We start from the raw sequence: 17,164 nt of genomic DNA on the forward strand, positions 1-17,164 counted from the left end.
CTCTTGCTCGCTGGAAGCTATCCATGCAGTAAGAAGTTTGGAAACAACTAAAAGAAGTCCTGCTCCAGAATAATTCATTTTTGGTCTAACCTGAATGCTGCTCTTCACTAGTTGAATATACGAATAATCTCTAAAGACTATCATGAGTGAAAGCCAGAATTTAGAGGCTATCTCAGAAGTCTCAGTGGGTTTTATGGCTCTCCTTAATTCACAGAGAAGACGATTTGGATGCTAGCAGAGTGGACACACACGGTCTGGGGCTTCTGAGCCATTGTGAATTTGTGCAGCGCTCTGGTCTCACACTGATTTGATTTCAGACATCAAACTTAAGAGCTCAAAAGATAAATATTTTGAATTTATTTCAATATTATGATTTTTAATGTTCCACTTTTATTAACATCTTTCAAGTATTAAATTATAGTCTTTTTTCCCCCAGTGCCTCCAGTCTTAGATTTTAATCTTTTGGAAGTCGACGTTCACTTGTGTTCCACCATCAAAGCTGGTAATCAACTGTATAACTGGAAGCCAACTAGCTAGGGCTTTTTTTTAAGTACTACCAAAAAAATCATTTTCTTTAAATGAGTAAAAAAAAAGTCGTTTTAAGAAGAGCAAATTTGCTAGTAATTAGATGAACCAGTCTTGTGTCTTCCAGCACTTGGAAGCATGAAATTCATCAGAACTCTCATAGCATTAATTAAAAAGAATTTATGTTTTTTTAATAAAATGCTTCTTGTTTTAGCTCCTTTATTCCTCCACCAAATGTGATTATATGGGGGCTGAAGGGAATTCAGGTTAATATGTTGACACACTTAACAATGCAGGGTCATGTTGCACAATACGCTTCACTGGTTTGGTTCAGTACACCCCCTGACAGGGCCTAATCATCCCCTGCCCTAAAGGCAGAGGGAAAGAGAGGATTTTAATTACTGCTCTGTATGCAAGTTTGCCAGCATTAAATTGAGACATAATTAGGCCTCTGAATTTTAATAATTGTCCTAGCTAATTGGGCATACAAGTACGTTATGCAGCATGCCGTGATTAGATAATTAGTATTTCCAAATGACAAAATTGGGCTCTTGATTACAAATTCTACATGAAGGGGGAGAAAGGTAGCAAGCAAATCTTTACAAGTCTATTAAGGGAGAGTTTAGCGATGTTGGTAATTTAAAGTCCATTAGGAAGCAACATTTCATTCTCAGAGCTGGGTGTCTGGGACAAGGGCCTCTGGCCTACTCTGGCTCCCACAAAGGCTCCTCCCCAGGGTGCTGTGCTTTCTCTGGGGTCTGCTGCATCCACCCTCTCCTCCCATCCCCAAGCTTAGCAGCCATCACTGAACTTGGGTGAGGTCTCCTTGGCTAGATGGCAGGTGATAACTCTGAAAAAGAGATGATGGGATGTAGAAAGGGTAGAAAAGAGAAGAGGTAGTCAACCCAGACAGGAGGGGGTGTATAAGTATCCATTGTGGCTTTCTCTTGCAAATAGCTGTTCTTTCCATTTTCTCTCAGAAGTCACCACTCTCATTGTATCATCAGCTGCACTAAAATTTTTTTGGTGGCAAAAAATCTTAAATCTAAATCTTAAGTTTCTGAGGTATTATATTATTGGGGTGAAGAGTGTGGGCATTGGAGACTGACCTGGATTTGAGGTCATCATTTACTAGGAGTGTGACCTTGGATAAATTACTTAATCTCTCCAAGTCTCAATTTTCTCATTAGCAAAATGAAGAACCTTCCTCATTAAGAATGTTGAAAGAATTAAATAATACATATACAGACAGTGCAGACTTATGATGTGTTGACTTACGATTTTTAGACTCTATGATGGTGCCAAATCTCCTTGACTGATGATGGTACCATGTTCAGACAAGCCCATCACAAATCAAAAATATTCAATTTCTACTTAAAATAGTTTAAATTTGTGATGGGTTTCTCAGGACAACCCCATCATAAGTTAAGGTGCACGTGTAATTTAAAACACAATGCCTAACACGGAGTATTAGCTATATGAGTATTAGCTATTAAATGCAAAATTAAATCAATAACATTGGAAAGTACAAGGTAGAGGTGCCAGGCCTGGCTCTTTGCTATGCCAGTCCTCAAATGAAGCAAGGGTCCCTAGCCCTATTGCTCTCTGAGAGAGGAATGTGGTACCCCATTTATGCTGGGGGCAGCCCAATGGCAACACCTGCCCCTACAACTCAAATGCCCAATCAGATTTCCTTTTTGCCCATTCTGCGAGAGTTGGCATTACAGACAAACCCTGCCATGCATAAGTTATGGGACAGTTAACCCAAGAAGAATGTAGTATAAATTCTGAATCTTACCTTCACAGCTTGTGATTCTCTCTGCACCAATGTTACTTTATTACCAGATAAGCATACTTGTAGCTGCTAAATTTTTCTCACACTCGGTATTCATTAGGTGAGGCTTTAGAGCTGTGTTTTTGAGGCAAAAGAAATATTAACGGGATGCAAACCAGAACTCCTCTAAAAAATGATTGATAGGTGGTTTGTGGATGACTATCTGAAGAAAGTTTGTTAGAGGAAAAGTTCAGGAGTTCTAGATGCACACTCCTAAACCATAGAGGATGACTATAAGAAAACTAACACTGTCTCCATGGCTTGGTCCAGTCAAGACAGCCTACCAGACTGAATCAGCATTTCTTATGACTTTCTTACAAGTTTGTGTCATTTATGAATGATGGAAGAGTTCTGGTGGAGATTCCAATTCAGAATGCAGAGTTCTCCCTGTGGGTGAACTTCATGTCACCCTGATATAATATCTACACAATATTATCACTTAAATGGTGAGACAGGAGGTCACCACCTTGAGACCTGAGGAAGAAAAAAAGAGACAAGATTAAGTGTAGATTGCAGACATTCTGTTGGAAGCTTAGAAGTTTAGAGTAGGATACTACTCTCCTAAATGGGAAGGAAGATAGAAGCACTGAGTGATCCTGATGCCTGATCTGTATTTACACAATAAGGAAACCTCTTCTCTGGGGCTGCGAGTGTCTCCGTGGCTCACAGGGACACTGCTCACAGGGTCACGCGTGGCCAAGAGAATCCGCTCAGAGCTCCGGCCTTCACCGCACACTTCCCGGTTGCCAAGACGATGCGTCACTGGTGGGGGGATAACTGTCAGGAGGATGCTTTCCCCACTACACGATGCTGAACTATTCTCCCTCTTTTTGAAGAAGTGCGTTTATGACTGATCGCTCAACACCTTGTTGGTTCTGATTGCAGAAAACACACCTTATAAATATATGATAACCATCCTGTAATAGAGAGTGTGACAATTTACTTCACAGTGCGTTTCGGGCTGCTAATTGATCGTTTCAGTCCAGGGACGATTTGGAATAAATTATAGCCATCAAAAGGATATCACAGCTCATTTTGGTGGAAGAGTTTCCACGTCGCTTCGCGTTTATCTCCGGGAGAGAGCGGATCGCACCCGGCGGGCCGAGAGGAGGGGCCGGAGGGGGCAGGGGAGCGGAGGCCGGGGGGCGGGGCGGCTCGCTCGCCGCGGCTGCAGGTCCGCGGCCAGACGGTAGAGGCCTCCCTTCCCGGGAGGCGCGGGCGCTGCGGGCTGGGGCTCCACTCCCCGGCGCGAGCCCGCGCGTCCTCCCAGCGAAGTCTCCGCGCGGCCGGGCCCAGCGTGAGTATCCTCCACCCGCTCTCCTCCCCCTGCAGGCGGCATCGCCCGTTTCTGTGAGGTGAGAGTCTCCCTCGGGCAGAGGGCCCTGCTTGGGGGCGGGGGTGCTCGCGTGCGCGGGGTCTCGCCTCCTGCTCCAGGCGTCCCCTTGCCGTGCTTCTCCGCGGGGCGGACGCGGTGACCCGGGGCGCTGATCTCTGCGCTCCAGGAGCTGGGGGCAGCGAGGTGTGGAGGCGGCGTGGCCCCGCTGGGGGCTTTGTGTGCACTTGGGGCCCGCGGCTCGGGTATCTCTGTTTCTCACGCTGCGATCGGGGAGGGGGTTCGTGGAGAGACCCAGCCTCGGAGGGAGCTGTGCCCACCGCAGCCCCCAGGAGAGAGCGGCCCCGTGGGTCGGCGCCACGAGGCGGTGCCGGGGCTGCCCGGCTCGGGGTCGCGAGGGCACTGGGTCACGCGCTGTGGAACGCGGCGAGGGCAACAGCTCCTGAGCCTGGAGCGCTTCGCCAAGGCCAGGCCGAGGTGGCTGGACCCTGGCCCACCCCTCAGCCGGGTCTGGGCCTCAGCCCATCCCTCCGACCCCTCGTCTCGATTTCAGCTTCCAGCAGAAATGTGTGTGCCACTGTGTGGTGGTCACGGAGAAGGGGGAACCAAAGGCCTGTCGCTGGATGGGATTCGAATTTGAAAAAAATACTTTCCTACTCCTGTCGCTGTCCTTACCTATCTGGCCGCCTCCAGTCCGGCCCACGAGACCTCCAGGCAACTTTCATTCTCTTCTTAAATTAAAACAGGAGGAGGATTGAGGCCCTTCAGCTCCCGCATAGCGAACCCCTCTGTCCCCAGTGCTCGAAGCCGGCCTTCGCACGGCATTCTTAGTTTTTCAGTCTTCTGACACTGTAATACATTATGTCAATCTAGGGCAGGGATGTTTCCATGCAGGCGATTTTGACAACAATCATCATACCAAGCTATTATGAAGTGTGATGTCAGTGCATTCTGGAAGGACGGATAATATATAAACCAATTCTTGACACGGTATCTTACAGGGAAACATCTGAGGCCATCAGTAAGAGGCATTTTAATTCGCATACTAAAAATATTTTGTTTGGTTAACATCTTTCAAATGCTGAAAGAGGTAGTAGCATTTACCATTTTGTAAGTATCTATCAATGCACTCAGGCCCCATAGGAAGGAAGAGGATTTTGTCTTAATTCTATTCTATCATAAACTGAGGAACCTACCAAAAAGCCCAAATAAGTCAGTGAGAGAGCTCTATTTATGAGACCATTTTCTAAAACTGGAATAATTGGAAAAATCAAATCCAAATCTAAACAAATGCTTTAGGCTTAACGTTATATGATAGCCAAAAGCTGTATTTACATTGGCCAGAATCCTTTGGGAGGCTAAACTCCCATAGTGTTGATGACCCAAGATACAGTTTTCTTTTCTTCCATCCATCCAGTAAATATTTATTCATTGTTATAGGTCCCCCACTTTACTTTGCCATTGAATATGATCCCTATAGCATTTAATAAATAATTTTTGAAATGTAACTAAAATATGTATATTTTCTCCTAACTCCAAGGAACATTATTATAAAAGTTTACAACTGTGGCCTTTCATTCGTACAAATGGAAATCTGTATTGACTACCTTCAAGTAGTAAGTCAAGGGAAGAAAATAAATTAGGAATCGGAAAGTTTTCTCCAGTTTGTGCCCTTTTCACAGAACATGGGTTTTTGTCTTTTTTTCTTTCCTTGAAAGACTTTAAACAGAGTTGGAAGGACTTACATGATTGAAGGGGCTTATGATAGTCTTTGAATTATTCTGGAATGCAAAGTTTTCCTAAAAAGGTCTTGCTCCTTATATGGTATGCTGGACTGGCTGGTCATGTAAGTGAAAGCACTGTATTTTTAATTAAAATCAAAACCACATACAGTACCTTTTTTCCCCCAACCTGAAGAATTGCCTACAATTAAGTAAACAAAACACATCCCAAGTAGTCATGCATACACTGGCTGAAATTAATTGGTTTAGTAAAAATAGAAAAACATACCCAATATATTTGTTCCAATTATCTATAGTTTTAATTTTCTTAGATAATGCTTAAAATCATTCAGAACAATACCTAGATCCTTAAATACCAAAACATTTTATATGAGATCTGCAAGATGCACCCAAAGGATGTAAAATTTTGTGAAGTGGAATAATAGAAGCCATTGTGTTAGGAATAACTTTATCCCTAACCCTAATATTGCACTGTAGGGCTTAAACTATATAACCGAGATATGACTATAAACTAATGTTTGTGTTTCAACAACTATACCAGAACTTGCACATGCATTTTAGTGTGTCCTCATCTATCTAGTCATCTTGGAAGGCTGTCCCTTATTACATTAGTTCTTGCATTGCTGCCATCGCTCGAACCATTTTTGAAGCTCTTCACTGGGCAATGCTTTCAGAACCCACAGTACATCTTGTTTAAAAGCCTTGGAGGTGGAGAGTCATCTTCCTTTAGAGTCTTTCAGTGCCCTGAAGAATAAGTTGGGTGATCAAGTCAGAGTAATATAATGTGGGGTCAAAATAAGCTGAAAGACATATGGCTTTCTTGAGTGACCTTTAAACTAGTCCTAAAGTCATTGCACCAACATAGTTTGAGCAATGGCAACACCATTGGAATAAGACTAGCTACCAAGGGACAGTTTTAAGGAAAGTACTCATTTGGAATTACACAATCTCTTTGATTGTCAACAAATTACTAATTTAACTGTCACATACATGTGTCATACATTCATATGCACTATAAACATACATTACTTCAAAAGGTTATATTGCCAAGAATTTGGTTGCTTGATTTTTTTATGAGAGTACACAATTCTGGTATGATTTAAAAAGCTGTTAAATTCTAGAATATGGAATTGAATTGGGAAATTCAAGGCATCATAGTTAAAATTAGGATTGCCCCATATAATTCCACAGAATTGGTGCTCCACATTCCTTGAAATATGAAAGAATCATAGTTAAGAAATCCAACTTAACATGTATTCTATTCAGTGAGTATGGGATTTCACTATTAGAAAAAGCTCAGCCATCCCTTAGCCTATGGGTAAAATCTAACTTGTGAACTAAATAAAATACTTGTCATTTTTAGTAGTTGATTATAAATATAGACCCAAAATATACATGTAGTAGAACCACTGTGTACTGTTGTAAGTTAGTAACATGCTACTTACCATACAAAATACAGAATCATGAAACTCCTAACCCAGTGAACTTAAACTCTTATAATATTCAAGACCAGAATATGGGAGAGAGAGTACCAAGACATCCAAGAAAAAGAAAACTGGGGGAGGGAGAGAGGTAGATCTTGGGGCTTTTGAATTACAATTAATTGAATTCATTTGAGGGAAGGATTCACAATTGCTTTCCAGAAACCACCAGCAAACAATTTAAAATTTGAGGAAATAATTCAAATTCAACTCCAGCTGAGACTATATGGAGAACCAAGAAAAGCAGAAAGAATGTAATTAGCCGAGTAGGAATTTTTCTAAGAGTTCAGGTCTAATACCTTTAGTATTATATAGAGGGCCATAGGATCATTAGTGATTAGCAGGAATCCAGACCATAATGATCAGGGAAGATCAAGGCCAATGGACAAAGATGAAAGAGCTTTCCTCCTTAAACTGAATGTTGTAAATGCTGATGCTCTTACATAAGGAAGGTCAGCCAGCAGACAAAGAAATAGGGCAGCAGTCCCAAAGCAACAAGTACATTCCCCTCTTTAGCTCCAGAGTTAGATTGGATATGGAGATTAACCAAGTTTGAGCTGAGACAAAAATAATGTCTTTATTTCAGCCACTTATAAGGTCTGGAACTTTGAGTCCTGTCTGCTTTGATGAGCTTGATTATTGCCCAAAATTGGGGAAGGAAACCTGCTGGGCCCTGCATACCAGGGTTGCACAACTAACTAAAAGGTCAATGAACAAGGTAGACAGACCCAATTCTAGATCTTTTCTGAGGAAACCCCCTGGATTGTTTGTCCATTAGGTAGACAAAACAGCTCTTAAAATTTGTTAGGAGTACAAGGGAGTATCAGGTACCCAGCAGACCCTCCATAAATAATGACAATTATAGTAAGACAAATGATAGTGATGTTATCCTTTCTTTTGAAATGTATAGCCTAACCATCATTACTGCCCATCTTCTATAGGTTTAAGAGTCATTTTAAATATTGAATTTTGTGTATGGTGTTTATAGCTTCAGGAGTGAGGCAGGGGGAATTCTCAGTGTGGCCCAAGTAGTTGTAATAGAAGTCTGGTGGGTATAGCTTGAAGCCCATCTCTTTCGGATAGAGAGGTTCCTGTCTTTAGATTTATAAAATTCACATGTAGCTCCAGAATGTAGAAAAGGTAGCGAATTGCCCTGAGAATGGGAAGTGTCATCATGGGGTACAAAGTTTCTATCATGTGGTAGAAAGAGTCCTGGAGTAGCAGCAAGGTCTAGGCTTACCATGTACCAATTGTTTACTTGAGGAAAATTTTATAATAGTTTTCCTCATAGGCAAAATGCATATAATAGTAACACCCACTAAGTTTACTTCACAGGGTAGCTTGAGCCTCATCTGAGATGAAGTAAGTGAAAGGACTTGGTTTATTACGTGCTGGGCATGTGCAGGACTTTGTGTACTACAACACTGGTTGTGTAGGTGAAGGTAAGGGTTGTAGCCCTTGAGCTGTTCAGATATTTTAACCAAAATATAAATGAAGTTGAAAACCTACCAATGGGAACTTGGAAGAATAGCCTGGTTTCAGCATGGATACTAGAGACAAATGAATAATATAGTCATTATTACTTCATTTTCAGATTCATAGGAAGTACCCTGTTGCCATTGCAAGAATTTTTTTTTTTGACACTTCCTGAACACCTGTTGCATGTAGAAAAACCTAGTGTCTCTCCAAGCCCAAATCTGCAGCATTGGCATTGAAGGGGCAACCTCCTTGCGGTGAAAACTGACCAGATTTCTAGGCCTTGATTCTTGTACTCTCAATGTTCTTCTTTTCTTAGACATTTCATTAATCCCCACTGCCATGCTCATGTCTTAGAGAAGACAAGAAGCTGGCTTGTGTTCCACGTATTGGCTTAACTGGTCAGCTATGAACATTTTTTTTTTTTTTAACCATTGTCATTCTTTCCACAGTAGCAACTCATTTCTGCTGCAGACACTCAGGACCCCACACCCTGTAGGCCATTTAAAAAAATTAACACTTTTATTTTCTCCTACTTTCCTCTGTGTATAAAAAAAGGATGCAGGAGGAAGGGCAATTTGCCTCTACCTCACAGAAACACCTGTACAGATGCAGACAGCTTCATTGGCTCCCACCAACACGGGGCATGGTTCTTAGAGAGGAGGGGTAGTGGAATGTGGGTGTTCTAAGGTGGTTATATGCTCACCCTGTCTTTTGTTGAGTTTCAGGATTGAACCTAATGAAGAGTAAAAACAACGCTCCTTGTCTGAAGTCATGGTTAAAGGGGTGTTTTCTGGAGGTTTGTTGAGTATCCTCTATACAGTGACACTTCATAAATTCCCACTGTGTGAGGCACATGTATTTGAGCCAGTACAATGTAGCTGCTGAGGAAGAGAGGCATTCAATTCCAGCAGTGTGTATTGAGTGTCAGATCTGCTACTTACTAGTTGAGTGACTTGAGCAAATTTCTTAATCTCTCTGAGTCTGGGCTTCTTTATCTGCAAAATGGCAACAACAGGAGCCACTTCTAAGGGTTATTGTGCATGAGGTGAGTGCTTAACAAATGGGAGTTACAATATTAGGCTCTGGAGAGTGAGGGAGGAATATAAAGAAATATAAGGCAAATTCCCATCTTCAAGGAGCTTACAGTTTGGTTGGAAGGGACTGAATAAAAAGAAAACTGGCAATACAGGGCAGAAAATGGGAGCGCCAAGTGAGTGCTGCAGATAGTGAGTTCACAAGCTTGCCAAGGACTAGGAGGATGGTCAGAGGTTTCAAGACAGAGGTGAGAATTTCTCTCCGATTTCCAGGTGAGGTAGGATTTAGATATGGAGAGTGGGATCGAGAAGGCATCCCAGATAGCAAGGGGAAGGAGGGATCAGAACCGGCAGCACACAGTACAGCAGGGGTGGGAGTATCCCAGAGTGGAAAGTGTAACAGCTTTTGAGCCACGCAGATAAGCATCAGAATCCTAGCTCTGCCATGAAATCTTAGTTGGACTAATAACTTCTTTAGCCGTGTTTCTGTAGCCTTAAAATGGGTATAATTATACCCATTTCTTAAATTGAAGAATCAAACAAGATAGTGTTTGTAATGCTTGACATGGTACCTGGCACCTTCAGTTAAATAAAGATGTGATGGGGACAAAGAGTGAGCTAGTCCGCCTCAAGGTGTAAGCAAGTAGTAGAAAACAAACCAGGAAAGGCTAATTAGTGCCTATGGGGAGGGTGGAGAGGAGGCTTGGAAGCCAATTTAAAGGGCTGGGGCTGTTACAGGCAATCAGAGCTATCCAGGCTTTAGTGGGGAGTTAAGACAGTTAATCTTAAGGCACTCTGAAGGCCGCACTTGAGGAAGGAGGAAACTGGCCTGCCCATTCATATGTAAGGTGATCAGGGTCTAGCTTAGGACGGGCAGTGTTACCAGACCTGGCTGATGTGGTCTTTTAAAAGTTTCTTTCATAAATATAGTTTAGGGCTCAGCAGTGTGGAGTGAGGGGGAACTTTTTTTTGTTTTATTTTATTTGTAGATTCCTAATATTTGGTGTCAGTTGTCCAGAATAAAACTAGGGCAGACTTACAACTTTGGGAAATTGAGCTCACTTAGTATCCAGGAATAATAAAAGATGGGAAGAAACTTTGATGTTCAATAAGCGCTAAAACTTATTTCAACTTATAAAAAATCCCTTTTTAAAAGCCCCTTCCCCCTTCCTGTTGTCAATGCAGATCGAGTGTGTGCCTACCACTGGCTGTCAGGAAGACACAAGTATAGATCATTTATAACTATAGGGAGTTTGAGGTTAGGATTGTAATACCAAGAGGCATTGGGGTACATGGGGAGGATGCTGCCAGCAAAATGATGATTTTGATGACTTTATTTATTTGGTGATAGTGTAATTTGGATGAGAAAATTCTGTCCTCTCCCTGGATTGTAGAAGTGATTTAATTAAAAACACAAACCTAGGAAATAGTTTGGGATACTAGGACTTCATTTATAATGTCTCACATTCTTCTCCTGCCTCTCTCTTTTTTCTGTCTCCAGTAGTTTTGTTATGGGAGAAAACATGTTAGATAATTGTATTTCTGAAGAAAATCACACTGATTATATGGGCACCAGTTTTTAAAATGTTAGAAAATCCTAACTGTGGTAGGCCTTAAACATATTAAGTGGGAAAGGATAACTGACCTACCACCGATTTCCTGAACTTTGCTATGCTCTGATTTGGCTGCAAGGGCACCAGCATGCTGATACCTCTGGGGTGCCTGAATAGTGCATTGCTTCCCAGGGAAGGAAGATGCATATGAAAGGGGATTGTGCACAGTGGTTGATAAACACTGAAAGGAGATAAATGACAAAAGAAAAGGTAGGCCCTATGAGGTTAGAGGCAAAGCAAGCTGGCCTAGTCCTGGTGCTTCTGAGCAGGGGCAAGGAGTATGTTTCATTTCTCATCTCCTGAGTTTATTTAAATCCTCTGCTGGGCGGGGGTGGGGAAGAATGAAAGCATGATGTTATGAAGCTGATTAAGATGCAAACATGCAGATTATATCCAGCTCCTGACACTCTTCTTCACTCCAGCCAGTAAACAGAAGACTGCAAAAGAAACCTGATCCAAAGGAAGGGAGGGGAGAAAACAAGTCATCTCTCCACTTTTTAATGAAAGATTTTATGAATATATATTGTTTTTGGATTTCTGGTACATGCTACTCTAACAGATGATCCAAACTAGCCCCTGGCTGAAACCCTGGCCAGGGGGTTTGGACCAGGGGCAGGTGGCATTGGCAAGAGGGTATTCAGGGAGCTGCTGGCATTTATTTTGCTGAAGGGACCTCATCAGCAACCAAGCCTCCTCCTCCTGTGGTTGGTGGGCCTTGGAGGGGGCCTCCATGCGGATTTCAGCCTTGCTCCCTCTTCCAACCTCTCTGCCTTCTACTTTTGCATGGGGACCTCTCTTTCTCTCTTCCCCCTCTTTTCAATTAAATGAATTAATTACCACACGTTTAACTTTTTGCCAGACTCTTTCATTATCCCAGAGTTGTTGCTGAGTGGCAAAGGGAAGTAATAACATTCGCAGTGAGGGGCAAATCCTGTTAATGAACAAATTAAAGTTCAAACAGTGATTCAAGTTCACAACCTCTCCGTGGCTCTTCTCTTTAATAAGAGTTATACATGTTACTTTCCTCGCTCTTTTCTCCCTTTTATTACTTTTTAAGCTTTTCATCAACACCGCCAGAGCATATTTGAGGCTCCCAACCTTTCAGCCCTGACAAGGACTCGAGCAGTTATAATCCCATCTTAATTTGGCAACTTTTGTAAAACACATAAAGGGCCCAGGGTCACCTTTGGTCGCCAGGGCCCCGGGTGACCCTGTAGCTTCCATCTCCCGCCAGGGCTGCGTGGGCTGCTTTTCTGGGTATTCATCCCCCTCTGGCAGTCAGGATCAGAAGACCCAACTTCCGCGCTCCGGGCACGGCCAAGCAGGACGGGTCCACGAGTGTTCAAGCCTTCCTCCTGTCTGTTCCCTCTCCAGCCGTCCTCTACCAGAGCGCCGTGGGGGGAAGAGGACAGGAAGAGAGGAGCCTCCAGACTGAAAGCTGGGAACCTTTATGGGGCAATGGGTTTGCAGTAGGACGGATGCCCGATCCTCCTCCCCACCACCTCTGCCGAGTGCTGCTCGCCCCACTGGGGGCGCCTCGCCTTTCCAAGCGCAGGAAGCCCAAGCCTCCTTAGTCCTGACACTAGCGGAACCCTGGCCTGGTGGGAAGAACTCCAGAGGGGTCCGTGCCCGCCTACTTCTCTTTCCCCTTCTATTTTTTTTTTTTTTGTGCTGTGGATTGCGTGGGGGTCTTTTCCACCTCCGTGCCTGGCTTCTCACCACTATTCCCCCAGGCATGGCTAGATATAATCACCATGACAACTGCAATCTATGAGCATACACATAATAGAGATGAAATAGACAAAAGATTAGCATGCCATGAAAAGTACAATAAGTTTCTTATTTAGCATTTAGATAACTGTCTTTCCTTTGGAGCAAGCTTCAAAGTTGAAGCCAGTTTAGACCAAGAGGATTAATTCTTTCTCCTGCATGCTTCATTGAATCTCTCATTACCAAACTTTGTCTGTATTGATGTAAGATTTGATTGAAGATTAGAGCATTTAGCAAATCTTGCTTTTCTGCATGTATCACGTCCTTTCAAGCACGGATCGCGGTGCCCAGTGGTCAATACCCTTACTTTTATCCAGTGTCTGCTTCATTTAAACTTAATCAACTCCATCAATGAACTGGAACAGGGAAACGTCCCTGCGGTAAGAATGTTGTGCTTTTGTGGGATAATTCTTTGCTCTTTCCCGATCTGTTGGCGTTAAACCTAAAATTGCACTATGATGAACTTTTTTTTTTAATCAATATGATAATGACAATTGGGCCTGAACGCTCTGGTAGGACTTAGCGTAGAGCGGGATCTGGCCCCCATTACCAAAACAACTTCTCGTCATGAGATAGTCCGACTCCTTTTGTGTGGCTTTAATACCTTTTCTTCCCTGACATTGAATATTGCTCAAGCTGGAAAATGATGCATCTTTGTAGGAAAGGCTCGTATGTCACAGCCAGAAAGTGAAGCAGACCGATTGGTTGTGTGAATTATCTGACTTGCTGCAGTGAATTATTTGCACTGTTTCCCTACCTAGTCAACAAGTTCCTGAGGTATAGTAGAGATCAATCAAAACTGACAGCCCGCGTGTGAAGGCTTTACTGTGTAAATCTGGCGCGCTCATCCTGGCCATGCCGGCCCTGGCATCTGTATATCATTTTTATACTGCTACCAGTAGAGCAATTTCAAAAGTATTTGCAAGGAAAATGCGTGTCCCCATCTGTTCCTGGAAGCATAAATGTGCCACCTTCAGAGGGTTTTCACTGGTAATCATATCTTTAATGATCAACAGACTAGTGATATATACCTTTCCATAAAATGGGGTTTTCTTCACTTTATTGTGATTGGCTAGAATAAATAGCTTTTCCATATGTTAGGGAGATAAAACATAAGATTAGGAGAGGTCGTTTGTTGGATAGTAAACAAAAGAAACAATTCATTCGAAATAATCTTTGAAAAGAAGCAAAGACAAAATTAAGTTGCAGTAACAGAGTATCTGAGGCCCCCACATCAGGAAACAGACCTTGTTCCTCCTTGGAAAAGCAGCCGTTTAAGAGCAGAAGCTTAGAGTCTTCTAGGGTACTCTGGTGACTTATTCTCTGCTGGGGGAGGGAGAGGGGCAGGGGAGGGAAGGAAAGGCTGGAATAACACTTGTTTGTTCTACTTCTATTGTAGGGTCGTCCTATTTTCTTTCTCTTATTTTACCTACTATTTCGCCATCTCCACTGCAGCACCCTGGGTAAATTGCCAGTGGGGGAAAATGCCACCCTGCTGAATTTCTCTTCAGGCCTTTCAAAGGAGAGGGGAGTTGTTCACATAGTTTAAAATAAAGGTTGGCTTCTTCCAGCCAGAGATTTCTCTCTTCCGACAGAAAAGGGAGACTTTGGGAGGGCGAGCAGAGTTCCCAGCTTTACTTGAAATTCCAAAGCCTAGGGAAAGGGACCTCCAGATGGCCATGGACCCACCAGAGAACCCCCAGGAAGTGTTCTTAGTCATCTAATCCCACCTGTATAGGTCACAGCAGCAGATACAATCAGGCCCTGACCACCATCCCCCCTCCTCCCACACACCCCACGCACGCGCCGACTCCGCTCTGCGCACTCGGTGCGAAGAGCCCTTTTTCTCAGATGCAACCACTTTCAGTTCTACCAAGCCATCCTGGTGAAATTTGGAAGTTTCTCCTCCAAGATTCCAGCCCCAAATGTTTCAAGGCAGTGACTGCCTGCTTAGGAGACTCCAATTCTATTTTGTTCCCAAGGGTAGGAAGAGAACCTCCTGTTCCACGAAAGACCGACGTTTGTCGCAGGACACCAGAATCTGAATAATGCCCTCCGCTTTTGCACTCTCCAGAAAATAACTTGTGAGCTATGCAGACCTGTTCCCTAAAAGTCAGGAATTGAGAATCAGAGGGGAAGTTTCTCTCTAAACACTGAGAGCAGACCCCCCCGCCCCCCCCCCGTTAGTAGGTTATGTATTCTTTCCTGTTATGTGTTGTTACTAACTTCTTTTTTCCTTGGGATAACAGGCGGAAAGCCACATCTTTTCTGTATATCCTGCCCACCCCACCCCCCATGTTCCACAGAATACTTTGCTCTACCCAAATGCCTGATGCTCTCATTGCAGCAGGAGCGTGTGGGTGCTAGTTTCAAAGTGGGAAATGTGGTCTATAGGCAGGTCCCAAGAAGAAAATCTCTATTAGCATTTTAGACCTAATAGGTGTTAATTTCCTGGCTCCAGTGAGGCTTGAGAATAACTGACTGGACAGTAGAAAAACAGTTCATGGCCAGAAAAAAAATGGGTAAGAACGCAAGGAAAGATTTTCTTTTTAAATTTCCCCTTAATTTTAGAAACATAATCTTACAGGCTGGGTTGCACATGGGCAGGCATAGACTTACAAGTAGATCACACTTTGACCTGAAAACAGATTTACTGAAGTATTGCAGTTAAGACTGAAAAAAAGGGAAGTCACATTTGTGGTTTCCACATTTTGTGTGATGCATTGCAGGTCTTCAGTGAATTTGCTTGCCACAAGGAAATTCTGGCATGTGTTGTGTATGAAACATGATTTGTAGTTTCCTGATTTCTATGTTTTTAAATTCGATACCCATTTCGTATTGAATTTCTCTGTCATTTGTTTTCATAAAGTGAAAGGAAGTAAATCCTCACCGACTGGTTTTGTGTGGGAGAGGTAAAATGTGTAACATTTGCTCCTTCCCTTGTCCAGGAGGATGAAGCTGTCACTACTACAGTTGGGACCATTTCACACTCTGTGCTCTCGTGCTGTGCCTGGGGGTCCTGTCTAACCCACAAGCCTCTGCCGGGAACACTGACGTCCACACTGGAGTGGGAGACAACTGCGAAGCTCGAAGCTCAAAGTTTGCCTTTGAGGCTCATGTTGGCTGAGGATCTGAACCATAGAACTACAGGCATCCAAGGATCGTCCCAGGCTCCCAGGTTTTCCTAAATCCTAGATCGAAGTCACTTGTAGTACAGAGTTCCTTGCTGCTTCAAAACCACAGACCGTGTATGCATGCCTATGCATCGCAGAGATGGACATCTTGCCAACTACAGGACAAGGATTGAGAATTTGGAAAACACACACACCGCATTCAGGGTGAAAATTACCTATGCCGTCAATACTGTCTCTTCTCCTCCAAGAGTCTCCTTGCCACCGAACAACCTCAGTCAGTCGGTGCTTATTTCACTGAAAATGTACTTAATCTTAGATAAGCTACTAAAATATCTGTATGTAAGAATATAATTTGTTAACCAATTTTTTGAAAACAAAACCCCTTCTCACCTTAGAAGAAAATATTTAACCTAAACTCTAGTCCCAATATTTGAAAACATAGTTTAATAAATAAAGTATTAATTTGCAGTACTGCCTCATGATTGTCATATGCATAAGTATGTCATAGTATTTAGTTTTTAGGTGCCCCTTAACAAGGCAGGGATGAACAGAGATGGTATGGTGTGTGTTGGAAAGAAATTCAGTCTTCTGAACTAAGCTTAAGGAAGTGGTTCATTTGGTTAACAAAAATAAATTCGATTGATAGTTAAGGTGAAATGAACTCGTAAAATTTAGTATCAATTACAACTCTTAAGTTAAATTACTGATAAAATTCCACCTGGATCTTAAAAATGCCAAGGTGTTCAAAGTTGTCAGAAAATAAAAAATTGGGATTGAAGTTAATTTTTTGTTCTCCCTCGCTCTACACAGCATAGTAGTGACAGTTTTGGTCACTCCAGGCTTTTATTGGGGATTTTCATCTTGTTCCAGAAGGAAATAGCAGGAAAGCAACTTGTATAGTTCATAGCCTCAGTCTAAAGGACATTATTTCCAGGCAGAACTTCTACAATCACACTGTGAATACTGTTAAAGGACGTGTTTTAATTTTAGGCAGGGGCAACTGGGTTAGGCATTATATAAAATCTGGAGAAAACAAGAGTTTTCCTTACGAGGGAAGAGGGAGGAAAAAGGAAGTAAAATTAGTTTTACTGTGCAGCCAAAGGACTACTCCAGGCACCAAAGAGGTAGGCGCATGTAGATTTCTAGCCAGCACGCTGCCAGCCCATTCCATAACCACCTTGGGGCTTAGGGAGGTGGATTGCGGGTGGTTGGCATCAAA

The 17,164-nt window shown here is 42.9% G+C and overlaps 1 long non-coding RNA gene across 1 annotated transcript in view; it reads right to left on the reverse strand.

Moving 5' to 3' along the window:
• Window positions 1-3,580: 3,580 nt before the first annotated feature.
• The window catches only part of LOC105823827, an 18,510-nt gene continuing 4,926 nt past the window's right edge, over window positions 3,581-17,164 (reverse strand). The window contains exons 2-3 of the long non-coding RNA XR_001138168.1: window positions 15,738-15,742; window positions 3,581-3,707 (exon numbers count right to left, since the gene is read on the reverse strand). This is a non-coding gene — a long non-coding RNA (uncharacterized LOC105823827). The remainder of the gene's footprint in view (window positions 3,708-15,737; window positions 15,743-17,164) is intronic.

Source organism: Propithecus coquereli, unplaced genomic scaffold (genome assembly GCF_000956105.1).
Source record: "Propithecus coquereli isolate 6110/MARCELLA unplaced genomic scaffold, Pcoq_1.0 Scaffold7, whole genome shotgun sequence".
NCBI classification, from domain to species: domain Eukaryota; kingdom Metazoa; phylum Chordata; class Mammalia; order Primates; family Indriidae; genus Propithecus; species Propithecus coquereli.